This window comes from Biomphalaria glabrata, chromosome 7 (genome assembly GCF_947242115.1).
Source record: "Biomphalaria glabrata chromosome 7, xgBioGlab47.1, whole genome shotgun sequence".
NCBI lineage: Eukaryota > Metazoa > Mollusca > Gastropoda > Planorbidae > Biomphalaria > Biomphalaria glabrata.
In genome coordinates this window covers 14,652,734-14,675,641 of record NC_074717.1, presented here as the reverse complement: position 1 = coordinate 14,675,641, position 22,908 = coordinate 14,652,734, and the positions used below count along the sequence as shown (strand labels likewise).

Genomic DNA, 22,908 nt, shown 5'->3' with positions numbered 1-22,908 from the left:
ATAATTTACTAATATTACACTTATATTATTTGACAATGCGTCACCATAATTTGGTTATCAATATCAAATTGTTCCGTATTTTCATCTTTAAATAAATTTTAAAAATATCGACAATATGTTGTTCAGGGCTTTAAAAAAAAGTAATTTACTAGAATTGATTACTGAAAATTACTTTTTAGACATTTAATTTTCTTGCTGAAACATAACATAGAAGTTTTGTAATCGATAAAGATTGTTCCGGATTTTGTTTCTTACAAATCGTCGCCAGAAATTTCCGAATTTATTTAAAAATCTACTAACGCCAAATAATTATTTGAACTCCCTCTTCTAATTAATAAACAAATAATCTTCTCATTTACGAAATAATGTTTTTACTAATTTTTATGAAAAATATTTTAACTCACTTCTCTCTTACAGCACATTTAACTTTCTACCTAAAACATAAAAAAATCTAATTATCGTTAATATTATGTTCCGATTTTTTAAGGAAAACAGAATCCAAACACCAAAGTAAGGTATGAAAATCTCTCCACGTGGCTGTAGTACATCTAATTTTTATACGAGACCATCCAAAAAAATATCTATCTATTATATAAACTTTTCAATTGTGTTCATACCTAAAAATTATTGCGATGTTTTGAAACGTAAAATAAAGGTTAATCAATTTTTAATAACTTTTAGTTGTTGTTTTTTTATATCAAGATGACGGACAGACCGACTGACAGACAAAACGCAAAAACAATGCGGCTTTGATCCTCTTTAAATAAATTCTATTAGAACTCAGTGCACCAATGTCTATGAACCCTCGTTAAATATCTCGTGTAAATAAAGACATTTTATTATGGTACCGGTACTAGCCTATTGTGAGGTAATGGAATTTTTTTCTTTGACGTCATATGAATGGACTCTTTAAATGTAATGCTAAAAGAACGCACTCTGTGCACCAATGTCTATTAACCCTCGAAAAATTGCTCGTATTGATGAAAACATATTTTAGTCTAACTAAGCAGTGTGACGTAGTGTTTTTTTTTCCTTTGACGTCATATGGAATGAATTCTTTAAATGAAATGCTAAAAGAACGCTCTCGGTGCACCAATGTCTATGAACACTCGATAAATGGCTCGTATTGATGAAGGCGATTTTTAGTCTAGCTAGGCCGTGTGACGTAGTGTTTTTTTCCCTCTGACGTTATATAGAATTAATTCTTTAAATGAAATGAAAAAAGAACTCGGTATAGTAATGCTTATTAAGCCTCGTTATGTGACTCACGTTTAAAAAAGGAATGATATCTTGATTTTTTAAACTAGATCTAGATTTTTATTACAGTATATCTAGATCTGGATTTATATTCTAATTAAAATTATTTTATAGTCTAGATCTAGAATTTCTAGATCTAGTTTAGACTAAAATAGACTAGATTAAGATGTAGAATTTCAATTTCTAAACTTAAAGTGTAAAAAAGTGTAGATTTTCATTTCCAAACGTTTTGATCAATATTGCAATGTCATAATATACTAAAACTAATCTACTATTTTTTATTTAATTTAAATTTAAATTTACGGCAAATGAATCTTTGAAACATTACTTTTGACCATCAAAATTAAATCACCTCTTGAATATTATTTGCGAATATGCAGATCCGACAGGGATCCGACTTCGACGGGGGCCGCCTCTGAGTTTGTGTAACACAAACTCTCTTTGTAATCTTGTATATCATGACTTTCGTGGCAAAATGTACAAAGTCATCCCCTTTATCTGGACTAGAATTCATTGATAATTCCTACCACATGTATTTAGCTCTTTAGCTATTATTATTTTATCCTTGATAAATTATCCCTCAGCACGAGCCTTTAAAGTATTATCACTGATTAATTCCTTGGCAGGGAATTATCATAACATTTCTGTAAACATGTCTTATTACCAAGTATGTATTTACTCTCATTCCTTTTTAAGGAATCCCGTAATTATTTATGTTTTCTATTTTACCAGCAATGTTGGCCAGAATATATTACTTAGATAAAATCATGTCCATTTACTTATGCTCTATGTTTACTTATGTGAGAGCATGGGCGAGTATCAGACGTTGATCTCCCCTTCCCCTTTCATCTCATTTTTCTAAGCAATGTATGTAATTGCTATTCACCGTGACTGGTGAATATCACTTGTATTACCTTATCATTTATTACTTATTAGCATTGTAATTCCTCTTTATGGAATTTCCAGCTATTATTGTTATCTCCCTTGATGGAATACACTGTTTATTTGTTGTCTCCCTTTATTATTTATTTTATTAACTAGCTTATAGTTTCTCTTCGTCATTCTGAAGATGTCCTTCACGGAAAGGCATCTACGTCCCAGTAGTATCATTATGGCTAAACCGATCTATACATCATGTCGTTGCAGCTTTTATTTATAGGCAACATCCGCCTGAAATCCTATCAACCTAACGCTGATACCAGATTTGTTGGTACCAGATATGCAGATACCAGTTTTACTTATCTTCAAAAGTGTCCAAGCAACAACGCTAGCCACAGACTCATCACTGGCTTAACTGAATGGTAGACGCAGCTTAGCTCTGCAGCCATACATCGTTGGACTGCACCCGGAGCCTGGATCCACCACGCCAGCCCTCCCGCAGAGAGCGTAAGCACCAGCCACACCCGTCTCATCAGTGCAGCACCTGACCTAAAGCTAAGCAACCAGCCTAATGACACTCAGACCACATGGTTTTCGAATCTAATGATGATAGACTTTTACATGTAAATACACTAGATCCCATCCTAGCTACTGTACAGCATTTCACCTTTTAATTATCTTCTTTTGTATAATAAACTGTACATAATGTTATATCTAAATATAATATTTGTTGCCTGCATTATAACGCTGTGTCTGTAGATTATATGTGCAAGTGTGGGTTCTCAAATCATAAACCCCCCCTAGACACCCAAAACGGCCAAATCACAATTCATCTTGTCACAATGACGTATTATGGACTTAAAAAAAAAGAAACAATGATCTAGCTAAAAAGCCAAACAGTCACACAATAGAACTGGGATGTCCCACAAAAACAGAGATCACTCGGAATGTCAGTCACCGGTAAATCTGTTTACCTTTTCTTCTAAGTTAATGCAAGTATAAAAGTATGCTTTCATAAGAAATATACTTTTCATAAGTCTTTTTGAAACAAACATGATTACACTAGTGTAGTTTAATACCAAACCAAATCGTGACCGTTAGACATTGGTAATACTAACAAGAGATGCAAGTCAATGACGTGATGAGCCCTAACCACGGGTGAGATTAGATCTGCATACGTCCCGAGTAGTCTAAGTCCTAAGTAACAGCGAATTATTGCTTCTAGATTTGTGCGCTGTCTCTGCCCTTAATGACTAGAGACACCAATCTAAAGACCAGATGAGGAAACAGTTGTAAAGATAGCTGCCAGCGCTGTTGTCCTATCATTGTTGGTCTCTGGGAGAAAAATGGTATTGAACCTTACCCCCTCTCACTCCATTTTTGACGAGTAAATAACGTCTCTCACAACTTACAAGTTGGGGGGGGGGATCTCATGGGTACTAAGACAAACACCACCCTTTCCCTAGAGTAAAAAAAACAACCCGGTGAAAATAGAAAAAGAGAAAGATATTTTGCTAATGAGTAGCCTGTGTGTGGGTCTGAATACTGTTCACATATTGTGATGAACCTTTTGAGCGAGTGTCAGTATCAAGCTAAGAAAGTGGGAATAGATATAAAATTACTTATGTTAAAACAGCGGTTCTCAACCTTTTTTTCTTTAACTCAGCGACCCCTTTTTATTATTTCCACCATTCGACAACCCCCAACCACAAAATAATATTCTAGAGTAACTGCACTTTTGGTAATATTATAAAAATCATAATGAGGATGCAAGCATTGTCTAAGCTTTATGTTTAATTACGCAATAATATGAAATTAAAATATATTTCTGCTTATAAAGAAAAACAAATTTTTGATGACCATTTGCTTTATTTTCTATTGCGCTATATTTATGTTGTGACTTTTTAAAAAGCCTGGAAGGAAGGAAGATAGTACACTAGACAGCTACAATACTATTGCGATAGTCAGTGTATACAAGAAAACATCGATGCGAAGGTCGAGTTTGTTTCTGTTTCTTAAGCAAAGCGATTCTCAAAGTAGTCTTTGCAAGATCACAACGAATGTTATCGTCTTCAAAAAGTCTACTTCTGTATTTAGACGTGAAAATAATGTTTATGGAAATGAAAGAAAAATGAGATACACAGACAAAACTGGATAAGACTGACAAAGATCAGGAACTGTGTAACAGACATTGAAGAGAACTCTTTTTTCTCTGCATCAGTGTTAATGAGTTCAATGAAACATTTTCTGTCATGTCTTCGTCACATCTCCCACGTCACATCTCCCACGTCACATCTCCCACGTCACATCTCCCACGTAACATTTCCCACGTAACATCTCCCACGTAATATCTCCCACGTAACATCTCCCACGTCACATCTCCCACTTTGAGTCTGAATGAACTCCTAAGAAGGGCTAGCGGGAAATACGGAGCATTTGAAAAGTATCAAATTTCGTCCACAAGGAAGCGTAACTGTTCTTTCACAGAATGATTATTGTAACCTCATAGAAAGCAGATCATATTAGAAACATGCGACTATTTGTTTTCGTCCAATTTTGTCTGCCAAAGCTTAAATGTAATTTGGAAGGATCAGATAGTCTCAGACAAATCAAGCCGTGTTGCATTTGATTATTACAGTGACGTTTTTAATTGCTTCTTGTAATTCTTATGGCAGTATATTAGTTACCACGAAACCTAAGCCAGTGACTCCACTGGGCACATCCATTTTCTTCCGAGACAGAAGGGGACATATTTTTTAGGAGACTTATTAACTACTATTATTTGTCGATGAATCATACAGTGAGTTCCGATGACTTTTGTGACCAATTTTGTTCCAATTGTTGAAATCCAAACCAATATCATCGCAATGAAATCATAAATATTTTACATCAGATTTTATACCTTTCTAAAAAATCAACTTGATCAAACTTGCATGATTCGCATATATTGCATTTTGTAGTGGTCGTTTCAAGAGGTTTGCAAAAGAGAAACGCGTTTTAAATTCGTCTAAAATATAAGATATCTTTTTCAGCTAAGATTGGAGGCTTCTGTCAAAATGAAGGTACAGATGTCTCAGTTTCATAGGAGGCTTCTGTCAAAGTGAAGGTACAGATGTCTCAGTTTCCTAGGAGGCTTCTGTCAAAATAAAGGTACAGATGTCTCAGTTTCATAGGAGGCTTCTGTCAAAATGAAGGTACAGATGTCTCAGTTTCATAGGAGGCTTCTGTCAAAATGAAGGTACAGATGTCTCAGTTTCATAGGAGGCTTCTGTCAAAATGAAGGTACAGATGTCTCAGTTTCATAGGAGGCTTCTGTCAAAATAAAGGTACAGATGTCTCAGTTTCAGAGACTCGGCTTATAGAACTTCGTTACAAACTGAGGGTTTTTAATTTCTGAGTAACTATTGAAATAAAACTAGACTATAAAACCAATCGACTTAACGTTAATTCTTTGTTCGAGATCCAGTTTCAGAAGGAGTTGTTCCATAATGAAAATCTGAATTTCAGTAGGATGGACTATAAAACAAATGGCGAAACAAATATAAACAAAAATGCTTTTCAATGACCTCACGACGAGCTCGAATAGGAAAAACTCTCTTTTATATTTAAACTGATACAGCTATTTATTAGACGACAATAAAAATGTTAGAAATCATTCTGATTCATTTGTCTGCAACAGCTATCTTCAACAACAACAACAAAAAAAAAAAACAAGATTACAAAGACAGTTTGTGTGGAAACACAAACTCAAAATCGGCCCCCGAAGTGGTCCACCCAGGCAGGCTCTTTCTGAAAGAACATTTAAATGAAATTATATCAAAGACAAATGAGAGATAAGAATGGAGAAAGAAGGTTGACAGATCTTGTTTAGTGCCCCAATGGTACAGCAGATCAAAGGATAGGTGCAAGTAAATGCAAAGTTAGATTTCAACCTGGCCTAACTAGTTCCCCTTTCAGACCTTGTGGTCTATAGGGCAGATGATGTAAAGTTCATCTGTTTTTTTGTGGCCTACGGTTAACGAGGGTGTCATGTAGCCAGCACAACGACCAGCCGCCTTTAATTTTCCCCATCTAATGTCAGGTACCCATTAGAGCTGAGTGGACTCAGAGGCGCCCAAAGATTCCAAAGTTGAAAATCCCAGTCTTCACCAGTATTCGAACCCGGGACCCCCGGTTCGGAAGCCAAGCGCTTTACTGCTCAGCCACCGCGCCTCCCCTGACCTAACTGATGTCTTACGATTGATCTAATTGTTTTGAAAAATGTGAAATCTGTATTCTGATGCGGTTACTACATTATAAAAATTTAGGAAATTAAAGTTTATAAGATTACTATTTGTTTTAAATTAGGTCTAACTTATAATGCATTCTAATTATCTTTTTCTCTTTAAAAAACTGCTTGCATAACTGATTTTAAAAATTAGATTTTTTGGCTTTCAGAAAAAAAAAATAGTAGCCGTTGCATCAGAACTTTGAATGGTCTAAAATATTGTGATGTCGGATTTTCAATATCTTTTCTAGTTTACGAGATCTAAACGGGACGGACGGACAGACATTTCACACAAAACTAATAGCGTCTTTTCCCCTTTCGGAGGTCGCTAACAATGTGTACGGAAGAGAATGATGCTGATAGCAATAGGGTTAGACTATTGAGAAGAAGATTGTTAGAGACAAACGATGGCTCTATCTAATTGTATATCTCTCACAAAGACAAGTGGACAATATAAACACATTACATATAGAAGCTTCAGTGGGTATGGTTCTAGCTTATCTGATTTATTGAATAACTATCTATATTTTATATGATTGTTTTCTAAAAGGCCAATTAAGGCCTTAAAAATACCATGGCTCATTGCATAGCAAGTGCATAATATGAAACACTGCTAGTAAAATGTTGTTTTACATTGAATTCAACTTATATGTATAAAAAATATATTCTTTCAATATTTAAACAAAAGTAAACATTCTATTTAAAATATAAGCAGCTTTTATAACAGAATGCACGTCATTTAGAAATAAAAATGTTATTTCAAAAAATTGTCTTTGAATTCAATAAAAACTTTGAATAAATACTTCTAAGATGTACATGTACATGTTTACACTTTATGAAATTATTTTCACATGAATACAACTATTAATAATGTATAGTTGTAAAAATGGTATATTTTTTAAGCAAAAATGGTTTGCATTTTTAATTTTAAAAGTAAAATAATTCGCCATCAGAAAAGAAAAAAGTAGCCGTTTCATCAGAACATTGAAAAGTTTAAAATATCATGATGCCAGATTTTCAATATCTGTTCAAATTTCTGTGATCTAAACAGGACGAACAGACAGACCGCATTGAACTTTCGGCGGGCCGCTAAAAAACGAGGAAAGTCTTTTTCACGTAGGCGTATTATGTATAATTGATTGTATTTGTTAAGAACATGAACTATTGAACTTACCTTATGTTATGTTAGGAAGTTTCCAGAAGCTACTCACTATCAAAGGATTCTTCTAGAAACTCCTATATATACTCATGATCAATATCCGTCCTGATTCCCTACGTCGCCCAACCATGCAGGACACTCACGCAGCAATTAAATGCTACGAAAATAATTCAGAAAAATGTTTCTTTGGACACTCCGATGGTCTAGAGAAGCGTTTCTCAACCTTTTTTAAGTCCGCGACCCCCCAATGCAATTTTTCTCTAGGTGGCGACCCCCAACTATAATTTTTTTTTTATTATAGGCCTTGGTAAATATGCTTTAGCTATTGTTATAAAATCTTTATCAAAATGTACATATCTGATAATAGTGATATCTATGATGTTAATTCCATTGCTAAGGTCTGAACATTACAATTCTTTTATTTAGTTTTAAAATAAATTTTTGCTTAAATTTTAAAAAAAGTTTATCTTTTAAGACTTTCATTTATTTAATTTTTTTTGCTTGTTTATAATATTCATGTAACCATGTTGCATACCTAACTGACAGTTTAAAAAGTATTGCCTAGCATGGAAAACGTACAGTCTTCGATACAGTCTACTCCATTGCTACACAATTTTAACGACTGTATTTCTAAACACTTCACAGTTAGTGCAAAGGTTGAGCTTGTTTATATTTCATTAGATTAGGAATTCACATCTATTGTATCAAGTTTATTTCTGAATTTAGACTTGATAACTAAAAGGCAGAAAAACCATGTTTCACAAAGATATGTAGAAATAAATCGGAATTACTACAAACAATTGAAGAAAAAATCATATTGAGCTGCATCAATGTATTGCTAGTGGCAATGTCTTTGTCGCTAATATTTGTCAATGAATCATACAGTGAGTTAAGATGGATTCTTCTGGCAACTCATTCTGTACCAAACATAGAAAGCCAGAACATCCTAGCATAGTTAGAGCACTATCACCACAAATATTTTTTCCCAAGAGGTCTTTTTCAAAAATGAACCAACTTTGTCAGTTACATGACGTGCTGCAGAGGTAGTTTCAAGAGGTTTGCATCAAAACTAATCTTTAAACTCGCAAGTATTACAACGTCTGTGGATTCATCAAACTGGGTGCTAAATATTGTAAAAGGAGCAGACATTATTTCCTGAATTACTTGATTGATAATGTCAACTATTCTCCTGTGGACAGTGTCATTAGATATAGAAATTGCACTAAATTTATTAACGTATTCGGCTCCAATCAGAACTCAAGCAATGTACTTGGCCGCTGACAATAACTCCTTGGTGTGAATAAGAAGCTTCAAGTGCTGCTATGTTTTGATTATAGTACTTACCATTTGAGTGAAGTCTTGATTGCTTGACTCCACCAACCTTCAAAACAAAAACACTGAACGTCCTTATCGGTAAAGCTCGGACGTTTGTTCAGCCTCATACCTTCGACAGATAGAACTTCATTACAAATGACTCTTCAGGACGTTTCCATTCATTCCTGCTTTAACTATTGAAATTGAAAATTCCGCTAAAAATTGTCAATTTGTTTTCTTAACGTTCTTCTGCCCGTGTTCATGAGTTGTTCCATAATGATTGAATTCCTTCAATCACGTGGACTATGATATGATGGCGTATTATTACAGACATTTTTTTTCACGACGTGATTATATCCTCACCATAGCAATTTTTATATTTTTAATCCCGCAATGGTGTTACGACACATTTGATGGACTATTGTTACAATACTTGAACAGCAAAGATATGGTCTGCAACATCTATTTACAAATGACAATTACAAAAAAATAAAATAAAAAAAATACTACCAATGAAAAAAAGGTCTACCTATAAACAATGATAATACATTCACTAAAAGTGCCCTCTGTATTCTCTAGCAACATTTCCTTATTCTTAGATCTATATTTGTCACTTTTTAGTTTATTTTACTGAAACGTTAAGGTCGTTTCATAATTTTTTAAATAATAATGTAATTTGAGCATTTACAAGGCGGGAGGCACTGAACCGCGTAAATACAAATCAAACATTGTACAACTGTCCTTGTAACACGTTAGAAACTATAGAGTAATTAAAACAAACTTCCAATGAAAAATAGCACCCCCCCCCCCTTTCAATTTTCAGATAGCAATAGGCGACCCCTGGCAAATGGCAAATCGACCCACAGGTTGAGAACCCCTGGTCTAGAGTCTAGAGGCCAAGTTCGCTTAGTGCGATATCGCGAGACGGTGTTATTGTTTCCAGGGTCACTGGTTCGAGCCTTGGTCGACGCAGTCCCCTATTTTCGTAGCATTTAGCTCACTACTTTCTCTCACTTAAAAACTTGGTCCCTGGTGCTGCTGTTAATTTTTATGTTTAATATATGTATATATCATCATTTGTTTCTTAAAAGTTATAAATACGTTCACTGAAGCTTCTAAATGTAGTGTATTTATGTTGTCCACTTGTCATTGTGAGAGATACACAAGTAAATAGAGCCATTGTTTGTCTAATACATGCCTAACGGCTGTTAGTGAACGGATGTGGCGAGGTGGGGGAGGAGCTTAGCTAGGGCATGTGACCATTGACCACTGAGGTGGTATTTTGCATACGGGAGAAATGACTGTGGATCAGAAGAATGCTTCTTTTTTTTTTTGGACATTCAAATGGTCTAGAGGTTAAGTTCGCTAGGTGTTTTAAAATAAACAAGTAATAAACATAGATATGAATTAAATAAAGTGACCAAAACATGTATTGTTATAGAGTATATGTAAGTTTCAAAGGTAACGACAATGAGAGGGGAATAGGCTTTTGGCTGGGGTGGTGTTGGTGAAACCATGAGTGGGTCTCTCATAATGAATAGGGGAGAAGCCACGTGTGGGACTGAGGAGGATTATGTGAGACAGTAGAGACGTGCTTGTGTAGGCCAGTGATATTTTGGTTTCTCATTTCCTTTGGGTTACAACTAGAGGCCTAGATCTCATTTCATTTGGGCTACAACTGGAGGTCTAGATCTTATTTCATTTGTGTTCCTACTAGAGGCCTAGATCTCATTTCATTTGGGTTACAACTAGAGGCCTAGATCTCATTTCATTTGGGTTACAACTAGAGGCCTAGATCTCATTTAATTTGGATTACAACTAGAGGCCTAGATCTCATTTCATTTGGGTTACAACTAGAGGCCTAGATCTCATTTCATTTGGGTTAGAACTAGAGGCCTAGATCTCATTTCAAGTGGAATCTATGTAAATAAAAATTGTACTCAAATTTGTTTAAATAGAAGTCTTTCAAGTTTATTTTATTAAAGACTTTTATTACACATCGTTTTAGTTGTGCTAGCGGTTTGGAGTGAGCTACAGACCAATGATACCAGCAATACGTAGGCCTATAGTTTTAACTAGACCTTGATAGTACAGTAGAGACTTTTAGAGTTCTCTTGCTGTGCAATGGCCCACAACTCTTATCAACTCTGTCATCAGCTAATCGAGAAAGTTTCATAGCTAGCAGCAGTTCATTAACCACAGTCTGTTAAAGTTTGATAGAGTTGTTGTTTTTTTAATTCTTTAATGTTTAAATACATTTTTGGCAGATTGAGGACATTGATACGAAGTCATGGGATTCTGATTCTCTTTGTTTCTCTTGGCTGAAGCATCATTAAAGTTGAGGTTAATTGGGCGTCACGTAATCGATTCATTGATAGAATAGAGAACAGAGTTAGTCTTCAAAATGAACATCTAACAATAGAGACAAAATAAGACATAAATACACACGGTGCATATTGAACGAGTTACCCAGTATAAAATGTCCTTGTAGATACAAAATTCATGATCTTATAAATATTCTAAGACATCATCACTTCTATTTATACAATGATATTTTGTTGCTTAAACGGTGATTTTCATTCAAAGTTACATAGTACCATATCATACCGGCCGTTATGTTAAATATGGCATACATTGAATATAACTTTGATATCACTTAGTAAATAATAAGACCATGATTGCTAATGGAATTATATATATTTCAGTAGATGTCATTAACAATCTTGACAAGGTCATAAACGACCAAGTCGATCACTATTGTGCACTTGTTAGCACCGTCACATTACTAAGCTTATAGCATAAACTTTGGTTCAACAAATGTTTTAGTTAGCTGCAGCAGTGGTTTTTTTTTTATTATCGTTCTTGACATCGCTCAGAATAAAAACTTGTCCGTAAACAAATCTCCAAATACTTGATGGCCAATACTTGATGGCCATTACTTGATGGCCAATACTTGATGGCCAATACTGGATCTAGTCCGTGGCGTACATCCTTCTAGCTTGGTTCACGTCAATGAGAGAAGGGGAATGTGATGTTTAGTGAAACTGAGTAGCTTCGATTTTCTTTGTGAGACTCCTTTCATAGTCAATGTGTCTGCACTCATTTCGAGGGTCCATTTGTTGTATACCATATATTGCGCCATCTCTGTGACTACTAATAATTATTTTTTTCATCTCTTACTTTAAGCCAATGTTTGGTCCTAAAATTGTCAAATAGTTCTTGTAAAAAACATATTCTGAAAAAATAATTATTGTCTTTAGCATTGTCCAACATTCTGAATCCAAAGAGTTATGAAAGTTTTGTTAGTTTGGTCTGTTTAAAATTTGGTAGCCGTAGACTTCACAGAGGAACAAAAGAACTGAAGTGCTCTCCCTTCACTACTATGTGACAACTTTGAACTATCTTCTAATATTTTGTATCCCGTTGACCATGTACATTATTCCACTCAATTTAGTTAATGATGGTTTAGGTTGTATCCGATATGTCGTCGTACTAAGAGACATGTTTACAGACCATAGTGTAGATTGGCATCTTGTTGTCATTATGACGGCTTATCTCAATTTTAATATTCAGGGCAACAACAAAGATACAATATCAATAAATCATGTTTATATGAAAGTTTTAAATTCCCAACTTTCTCTCTCAAACTGTAGAGTTACTAACACTCTCTTAATTGGATTGTTAGTAATAACGTGGGAAATTCTCTGTGGTAAATGAATTTACAATTAATATTTACATAAACGTGATCCTAATTCTAAAACATTTAAGACTGTGGCATTCAGCTTCCAGACGTCAGCAATAAAACTAAGTCTGTCTATCACGTGATGAAAATCAATGTGTCTCTAAATAATATCAAGTGTAATGAAACAAAGAGACCAAAGACTTGGATACTCCCTAATGATATATTGATCTCTGATAAAGCACGAGCCTAAGAAGAACCTGTTTTCTAAGCACACCCAACAGCAGACCAAGGCTCCAGCTTTATCAGTGGGATCCATTTATCTTAACTCAAGCCGCCAAAGAAAACAAGTTTAAAGGGACGGAATTACGAGAGTGTTTTATAGATAAATACATTAGACAGTTCCTTAATTGTGTCGGTATTTAAAAAAAAAAATCGGAAAATATTATGACTCAAATCTCAAACCAAATCTATCTCATATGTCAGGTCGTACTTAAAACTGATGTTGTTGTTTTTGTCGCTGGTGGGATCTGCATAATTTGAAAGACAATGAAAAGAAAATCTAAATCGACCACCTGCGGACAATGGTTATGCTTGCCCTGGATGTGGCAAAATATGCAGGTCACAGCTGGGGCTGCGCAGCCACGGGAAATAATGTATTCCTCATTAATCTTCGGACTCGAAGACAAGCTTTATTATTTGTTATGTTAGTGGTTGTCTGGACAGTGCCTTTTTTTGGACAAAGGTAGTTGCCGGTACTCAATGATGGATTGTCTAGCTTTTAACTACTCAGAAATTAATAATAAGCGTTTCAATACAAGAAGAGTCCTATATTCCCCCCCCCCATTGAGAGAGGTGCCGGCACGACGTATTTGTGCCCACAGTCATAAAAAAGGCATTGTTATATATATATATATAGTTTTGTCTACATCATGTGTATTGTAGTCAGAAGATTCTGAATGTTCAATTTTGTGCTAATGTTCATTGTCCGCTACATCTGACTACATGCCAGTATACAATGTGAAACTGCATTCTATTTTGCTATTACGTAACCCCGTAACTTTCGGAAATGAAAACTGGTTATAAGTAGATGAAATTGGTTATAAAATAGCTTTTCCAGTCTTATTAGTCGTGACTAAAATGTAGATACGCTCTCAAAAGGGCATCACTCGAAACTTAACTACTTTTAATAAATGATAATTCATAATATTACCCACATGAAGATCAGATAAATAACTTTAACTGCCTATATTTAGCTTCCTACTCCAGGGGCGTAAAACGTCTAGATTACACGAGAAAGTGGACAGTAAATGAGATACACTTCAGTGGACGTCGCCCTCGACACTTTGGACAACAAATTACTTTGAGTGCTAGACCTAGTGATTTTTTCGGTCACTAGTAATTACTGTGGGTCAGTTGGGTCAGCTGGATCAGTGTGGGATAGCTATTTGATGTATGGTGGTGTTCCCTGAGTGACGGAACAGACAAGCAATGCTGTTGATTGGTTGTCCTTTGAAAAGAACCAAGACATTTGCACATGTGAGTTGAGGTCGACAGTTTTCCAAAATCTTTATTTTTGTACAATGAAGAAGAAAAGGTTAAAAAAAAACAACAACTATTGAGCATCTACACACTTTGTTTCAATGCCTTTCTTTCTTGTTTCCATTGACACAAGCCATGTAGGTTATTAGACACCGCATATATTTCTTCATACCATCAGTTTCAGGCTTAGAGAAAAAATGCGTTGAATGTCACAGTCAAGTTCCCCTTTCTACATTTATTTACAAAGATTATATCAACTCTGTCTGTCTGTCTAGTAAAAAGATTGAACATATTTTTTCTTCCGTTTCCCATTGAAACTTTGCACAATCATTGATTGTACTTGACAAGACATGAATACATTTAAAAAATTAAACAATTAGTTAATTAATTATCAGATAAATGGCAGAAATTAGGGGTTCTTCTCCTTTTATAAGCTTTTTGTTTTTTTAAAGTAATCTTTTTCCAAGGTGTGTTTTGGAAATGTGTTTTTCTAAATACAAAGAAATATCAATTTGGTTTCATTAGCTTTCATTGTTTACATTAGACCTTTTGAATGTAGCGAAATTATAATACATCTAGATTTACCATTTTAATGTACTAGTTTAGAGAGTAGGTTAGTTTTTTTAGTTAAATATATTGTGTACTAGCCTGGCATTACCCGCGGCCTGCGGGTCTAAGTTTGTGTTCACTAATGTAGTGGATTGGATTTAGATGTATGTTATTTCTCTTTCGCTACGAAAATAAAATTAGTTTTGCGAAAATGAGTTTACCCGAAGCCGATACATTCATATCTATTAAAAACGAAAAGAGCGACAGCTTTGTTAAATGAATGGGATTATAAAGTGAACAATTAAACGAAATAATTTTTAGTACGCGATTCATGAATGAATATAGATCTAGGCCTATCTCAACTCGGCTTCGCAGCTTTCGTAAACGAATGTAGCTTTAGAAAACCAAATTTGAATGTTTATTTGATCAAAATATGAAATGAATGGACTTTAATTAGTATGTTTATGTGTTAAAGTATAAAACTATCTGTGCGAAGAGAAGTTTTATCATCTTAGAGTTGAATTATAGTTTTAGATCTAGGGATGGGATTATAAAATAAACAATTAAACGAATTAATTTTTAGTATGCGATTCATTACGATATTGTCTAATGAAAGAATGTTCGTTAGGAAATCTGTAGTCTCAGATATAAGCAACTAATTTATGTAAAAAATGCTTTTGAAATACAAAATTGAAGGTTAATTTTATTATATAATGAAATCAATGGATCTTCTTTTGTATTTTCATGTGTCAAAGTAAAAAACTATGTGCGCAAAGTGTATTTCTTAAAATTAGATCTAGATCTAAATCCTTTCGATCTTTTCTCATGTCAACATTGTTAACCATGGCCTAGATCCATAAAATACTATAGCTGTAATAGAGTATGACAACTTTATTTTTTTTGAGGGTCTTAAGTTTGTTTTAGGGCTACAATACATACACTACGGTCTAAGTTAGTACCCAAGGAACAGTCCTGCCAAGTTTTATCAAGATTGGTCAAGCGGTTTTGATGTCTATAAGTAACATACATCCATACATACATACACCTCACATTCTACTTTATAATATAGATAGTTTTAGCGACGGTAAAAGTAGTGACGTAGTAAGACAGACTAATGACGTAGTAGACTTAGGCGAACAAGAGACGAACATGGCGTTATGTTAGAAGTAGGCTGTGTTTTGAATAGTAGTTGAATAGTAATTAGATATAGCGACGTTTTATGAAGACTGGACGGATTTCCCAGTGGTTAATAAAGTCTCATTTTATAGAACTGAATGTTGTTATCAACTATATTCAACTTGTAATGTTCTGTGGCTAATGTTAAGTAATAATTGATACATAGTCGAAGTCAGATTAGATTAGCCCACAACACATTTTAATGCTATTAAGATTTAGTGTTTTTTTAATATATAGCTTTACAAAGTACTTTCACTTTCTCTCTCTCTCTCAAAAAAAAAAAAAAAAAAAGGAAAAAAACTCTAAATCTATAATAATGCTATTAGGATTGTTGTTTTTTATTTTGACCGCGTCTAAAAGGAAGTGGAAATGACGTAAGACATTAAAAATAAGTAGACTTTGGGGAAAAGAAAAAAATTGCTTTAAAAAATCGAAATTCGTTATTATTTTAAAAAATGTTTTTGTAGACTGCGGCCTTTTGGGAAAATACCCAAAATAAAATACAAAGGTTTCAGAAGGCTTGCGGTTTTTCGCCAATTGCTGCCGTCCGGTTGTGAATCTGTCAAAAAACGTTCTTAGTGAGCACCTAAGAGGTAAAAGGAACCTGTGTACGAAATATGATGCGGATACGTACGATAGTTTAAGATCTCGTGATCAAAGTGTGTGCCAGAGATATTTCATAACTATAGAACAGATTAATATTGACATTTGACTAGAACAACTTAAAGACTCTACGGGACAGAAGACTAAAAAGTACAGTAAATCACTGAATCAAAACTGATAAATACAAAACTTTAAAAAGTACAGTAAATCACTGAATCAAAACTGATAAACACAAAACTTTAAAAAGTACAGTCAATCACTGAACCAAAACTGATAAATACAAAACCTAAAAAAATACACAGAAAGACACAAATATTGTTGATGGTCTATTTTGTTGATGAGTATATATATGTTACTGGTGCATGCGAGTCCATATGACACAACAACAGAATGAATCAAGAATATACTTAATAACGCAGGCTGATAACTTCAACAATTTAATAAACAATAAAAAGGGCACAGTCCTCTGTCGTCGCTAGCCTAGCGTCGTCCTCTTAGGCGTCTTGTCCGTTATTCTTCTTGTTCATAATCCTACTCTGTTCTTACTCGTCACATTACTTAGGAAAAACCCGATTCACATCAACTTCTACGCATCTTGTGTCATTACATATTTCCTCCCCCCTTTATCAAAAAAAAAATTTTGTCAATTTTTTTTTTTCAGTCTAAAACACTATCCCTACTGTCATGTCTGTACAATATACATGGCCAAAATTTTGGGGAAAGACCAAACAAACATATATCTTGATCTTGATGGACATCATCATGTTTCCCATCTTCATCAGTTCCTGGTGTCCATGTTTCTATGTCACAAAGTTCACCCTGTAGTTGAATGTTGACACCAAGAAAACAATATGTACAGTTCCAATACAGTTATTAGTAAGAAAATATCTGGTATGCGGTGTTCCAATCATCACTCATTGACGATAAAATAGTATAGTACAGTGTAATAGTTTCACCAACCAATAGTACTAAGTCCATCAAGACATGTATACAGTCCCCATACGACGATGCCTTTGTCGATTCCACAGACATAAAACAGTTTTTCAGAGTAAATACACATGTATATAGTCCACATACGAAGATGCCTTTGCTGACTCCATAGGCATAAAACAGAGTTTTTCAGAGTAAATACTGTTATTGGCTATATGTACGTTGGCGGTTGCCTCACATCACACCAAACCTTTCCTGTCAGACAAAATGTAATATTTGTGTCAAAACAACTTTCCAAATTATTCTACCTAACTGTTTTGTTGGGTACCAATAAGTATATTTTATCTCCACTTACCATTTCCAAACTGACCTAGCCTTTTACTAATGAATGATAATGATTATATAAAAAAAATAATGACTGTAGATGATCATACTTACTTTAATTTACACCTTTGACTTCAATTATTGAAATTTTATAGTTATCTCCCTTGATTTCATAAAATTCCCAATTTATATTTTACTGAGTTATCTTCCTTTAAAGGAAATAAAATATATAGTCCATATATAAACAACCTATTCATACCCATTGACTAGAACATATACATATATGCATAAACAAATCAAAATGAATAATCATTATTTACAATAGTTTATCTCACTGTAACTCTTCAAAGTATTTCCCTTTCTCATTAACATGGTCTTATGAGTGCCATACTATAGCATACAAATAAATATCATTATTTACAATCTAAAAGAACTCAACATGTTCATGCACTATACAATTAAACCATTGCTAGTATATATATCTATATATACTTATAAGTAAACCATCAAGAATTTACTTTCTCCAACTATATTCTGCTTCTCCATTTCTTCTTTGGTAAGGTCCATATGACCTACAATTGTCCCTTGTACCCTGGTACTCATCAGAGTTACATCTTCTCTGAGGGTTCCCTCTATGATACTGTCTATCATAGGCATTGCTATCAAAATTTCTGTCATACTCATAATGGTCAGATCTTCTATCTGAATAGTCACAACTTCTGCATTGCCTGGCAATATGTCCCTTTCTTTGACATTTAAAACAAATAATGTTTCTTCTCATTTTACCATAAGAATTTCTTTGTCTCATTTTGTATTCATGTCTTCTATTCCAGCTATCTATTTCTCTTTGAGTCATTTCCTTTAGTCCATGTATATTGCCTAAAAGCAAATCATGAGACAATCCTGGTATTGCTAAACCTTTACAATAACAAGTATAAAATGGTGTTTCTAAGAAAACTTTACAGGCTTGATAGCGCTTGATACTGCCATCTATCAACCTTACTTTTTTCTCATAGCCTAATAAACAATCTGGTTTAACTAAGTTACTCCTAATTCCAACTGTACTGCATCCCGAATCTTTGACAAACCTCATAGGTTTCCCATTGATAAAACCAGAGTGTACTCTCACTCTGCTGGTTTCATCTTCTGCAAAATTTATTTCTTCTACACCCCAACAATAGTTCATCTCTTCTACTTCTTCATTATCACTACTTTCTCTACTATCCCTATCATTGGTGAAATACACTCTACTTTTGTTATTTCTGTTTCTGTTCTCTTTCAACTCAACTTTCCTACTCTGTTTCCTGTAACTGTCCCTATTTTCTGATCTATTGTACTTCACTTGTTTACAGTATGCTGCAATATGTCCTCTACCTTGACAATTCAAACAGATGATCTCTCTATAGTCAGTACTATCTCTATTTCTATCATTTCTGCTTTCATGTCTATCTTTACTCTTAGTTTCTTTACTCTATCCTACAAAATCAATGTGTTTCTTGTCTTTATTTGAAAATGAATTATTAGGATAAGCACTGCTGTAGGTTCTCATAATAATAACTATGTCCTCTAAAGTTTTTGGTTTTCTCTCTTTTATAAATGACTGTAACTGAGATTCACATTTGTTTGTAAAGTTATCTATCAAAATAAAGTTTTTAAGTCCCTCATAGATTTGATCTATTTGCTCAAATGACATCCATTTACTGAAATAATCTTTTTCAAGATTTACTGTTGTTTGAGGATCTATCTGACTACTAGGAAAATTTTCAAAATATTTTTTCCTAAATGTACTGGCATTATGACCATAGGCATTAAGAAGCTCTTTCTTTAATATATCATAACTATTCTGAATGGTATGATCATGGTTCTGACAAATAGTTAATGCTTGACCTTGAACAAAATCAAGTAAGATTTGAGACCATTCATTTTCTCTTATGTTACAACTGCTCATTTTGATCTCAAAACGCTTTAAATAGTCTGAAATACTGTCTTTATCTTCTTGAAAGGGCTGCATTTTCTTTTTCAGCCAATGATTAGTACTTTGATTATCCCTATTTTCATTCATGCTATTACCATTACTTGTACTATTACTATTGTTTATGTTTTCACTCTGAACAGTAGGTCTATCATTAGTATTAGTGCTATTAACTTTTTGTTTATTTTGATCAGCTTCAATTCTCAATTTCTCTAAATCATATTGTAATTTCCTATCTGCTTCTTCTTTTATTAATTGTGCTTCCCTATCCTTTTCTTTCTCTCTACGCTCTGTTTCTTCTCTTCTTTCTTTATCTATTCTATCTCTCTCTATTGTCACCATTTGCTGCACATAGCTAGTTAGGTCCTTCCCTTTAAGTTCTAGCTGTTTAGCCTCAGCAATAATTTGCTGGCGAAAAGTCTCCATATAATCAAAGTTTGGAGCTGTTGCCATTATGCTTATTTTATTTTAAACAATGTCTCAATATAGTTTTGATATGGCCTCCCTATTGGCCTAAATATCACAATTTAGTTTTCACAAAAACTCACTTTCAAATACTTCTTGTAATATATATATATTTAAATACCTTTGCTCAATGTTATATCAACAAATATTACCTCAGTGTACTTACTCACAGCCACAATACTTGAATACAACTCAAAAATTTTATATCACCTTAATTCAGTGGACTTACTTTAGGCCACATAAACAAATATCATATACCTTTATCAATACCTTAATACTTAATTCAATGGACTTACTTCTTGCCAATAAATACCCCCAGGACTATTCTAGTCACTAGTCTAGATTCAATACAACTTCAATACAACTTCAAATAGATAAATCAATATTATACCTCCAACAGTAAATCACAATCCAGTGATACTGACAAAAAATTTTATTCTGACCAATTAGACTGTGTTTAAACACATCTATAAAATAATGTCAACCGATTAATCGGGACAAAAGATCTATTTATAAATAATTACTCCTTAGACTCAGTTGTCCTCAGGATAAAATAGATCTAAGGCTCTCATAGGTATAACAATTTAGTTAATACCTGGAAACAATCTAGAATTTATAATCTAGATTAAACGTGGCTTACCTTATCTACTTAAGATAAAATTACTAATATATAATAAGAATAGTGTAAAATAAACGTAATAAGACACAAAAAAAATAAATCTATTCTAATGAGATGAGACTTTTTAGAGGAAGTATACACTGAAAGAGACAAACAAAGATGACTTCAACTGACTTCTAAAAAAAATAAAATGTACGTGGATACGAACAAAACAAGACAATCTAAACAATCATCGAGACTTTATTAAATGGAGCAGGTCCACTTTCTAATGTGTCCTATAATGACGCCCTTATCAGGCAACCTGCTCTTAACAAAGATCTACTGTCCCTAATAGACTTAATTTAATAATAATGGAGAGAAAAAATAAACTTATCTTTAGTTAGATCCCCTTTGTTCAGTCCACGGAGCTACAACGGTCAGTTCCACACAAGTTCCCCACTGTCTTAGTCTTAGGCAAGGCAAGGTGTGCTCCCACAGGCTACTCGACAGGCAGTACTGAGTTAGGCCAATCTCTCCTGGTGCTGCCACAGTATGGTACGAATCTCAGATAAAGTCCTCTGGTAGGGTTCCAAGGTTCCGGTTCCACTTGATGATCTGTTGGTGCTGGCTTCTGTCTTCAGGTCAGGAACATAAGTCAATACTGAGACAAGCTGGTGGTGCTGTCTCAAGAGAGGTAAAAAAAATGACAAAGTCCAACTCTCTCTTTTGATGAATATAAATGAGTCAACTTTACAAGTTGATTAGATGGTCACGCAGTGTGGTAGTAGGGTATACCATCACTCGTGTGTAGATTAGATTGTAAGCTCAGCAACACTACAACAGTCAATTAATAGCTTGAAAAACAAACCTGACAAGGTGACTCGATCCAACGGTCAGCTTGTAGATACTAGATATGTAGACTCAGATGACTTTCCGTACTCACAATAAACAGATAAACCTGACAAAATGAGGTATCTTCACTCTTGAGTAGTCTTGAGGTATATATATTTAGATAGAGGTATACTGACGACGGACTGCCCTAGATCACTTCAACGGACGAAATAGTTCTGGATTCAGACACAATAGATATAGATCTATATATAGATCCAGGTTCAATCTAAAAATATCTAACCTGGCTGACAAAGCTAGACGCTGGTAACGGTTTCGAATTTTCTCTAATAGAAAGTCTAGATCCACTGGAACAAAGATGCCAAAATCCAGCTGCAGTCCAGATAATTAGCACAGACGTAGGGTAGATCTAGTAGAAATAAACGAATGTTACTCCAGTACTTCTCCAGTGTACTTCGCCAAGTGTAGAACTGTAGATATATCCAGAACACGAAGTTAACTAGATTGTAGATCAAAATGACGCCCTGGCCGTCGGGGGTCGCCACATCTGTTGATGGTCTATTTTGTTGATGAGTATATATATGTTACTGGTGCATGCGAGTCCATATGACACAACAACAGAATGAATCAAGAATATACTTAATAACGCAGGCTGATAACTTCAACAATTTAATAAACAATAAAAAGGGCACAGTCCTCTGTCGTCGCTAGCCTAGCGTCGTCCTCTTAGGCGTCTTGTCCGTTATTCTTCTTGTTCATAATCCTACTCTGTTCTTACTCGTCACATTACTTAGGAAAAACCCGATTCACATCAACTTCTACGCATCTTGTGTCATTACAATATAGAGGCACATTTCTTATTCCATATGCTAGGTCATGTGTAATACAAGTACTCTTTCTTGCCAAGAGCACGAGACAGGCCGCCTGAAACAGCCAGGATAAATAAAGGCATGTGCTTTTTATCATTATTTAGCAAGCAGGTCTAGGTTGACACCAGGGGCGGACTGAGTGTCATAATCGGCCCGGGCATTTCTATTTCATCCGTCCCATAAATTGAATTTTATATGATAGACATCCAATTCTAGGACTAACTGTCCTCAAATCATTATGTTAAATTTGATAATGTGATATAGTGAATATAAACCCTAAATATGTCTCTCAGAGGGACCTTTTTGTAAGAGAATACTATAAAAGCTTTAACAATTTAATACGTGTCTTAGTGACATCCATGCGGCCCTTATCTTATAAAATACAGATGTAATTTCAAAAAAGATGATTACTATGGTCCTATTAGTCCGTACAGATACCGGCCCATCGGACACACCAATATTAAATGAAATGAAAA

General features: G+C 34.3%; 1 protein-coding gene and 1 long non-coding RNA gene across 2 annotated transcripts in view; both read right to left on the bottom strand.

Annotated features, from left to right (window-relative positions):
* LOC106052990 (FMRFamide receptor-like) overlaps positions 1-22,908 on the bottom strand; it is a 120,479-nt gene that overhangs the window by 6,000 nt on the left and 91,571 nt on the right. The gene's annotated exons all lie outside the window — the stretch shown is intronic.
* Positions 16,850-22,406, bottom strand: LOC129927265 (uncharacterized). Its single transcript, XR_008778908.1, has 2 exons — positions 21,583-22,406; positions 16,850-17,610 (listed from the first exon to the last, which is right to left on the bottom strand). It is a non-coding gene; the product is annotated as an uncharacterized LOC129927265 (long non-coding RNA).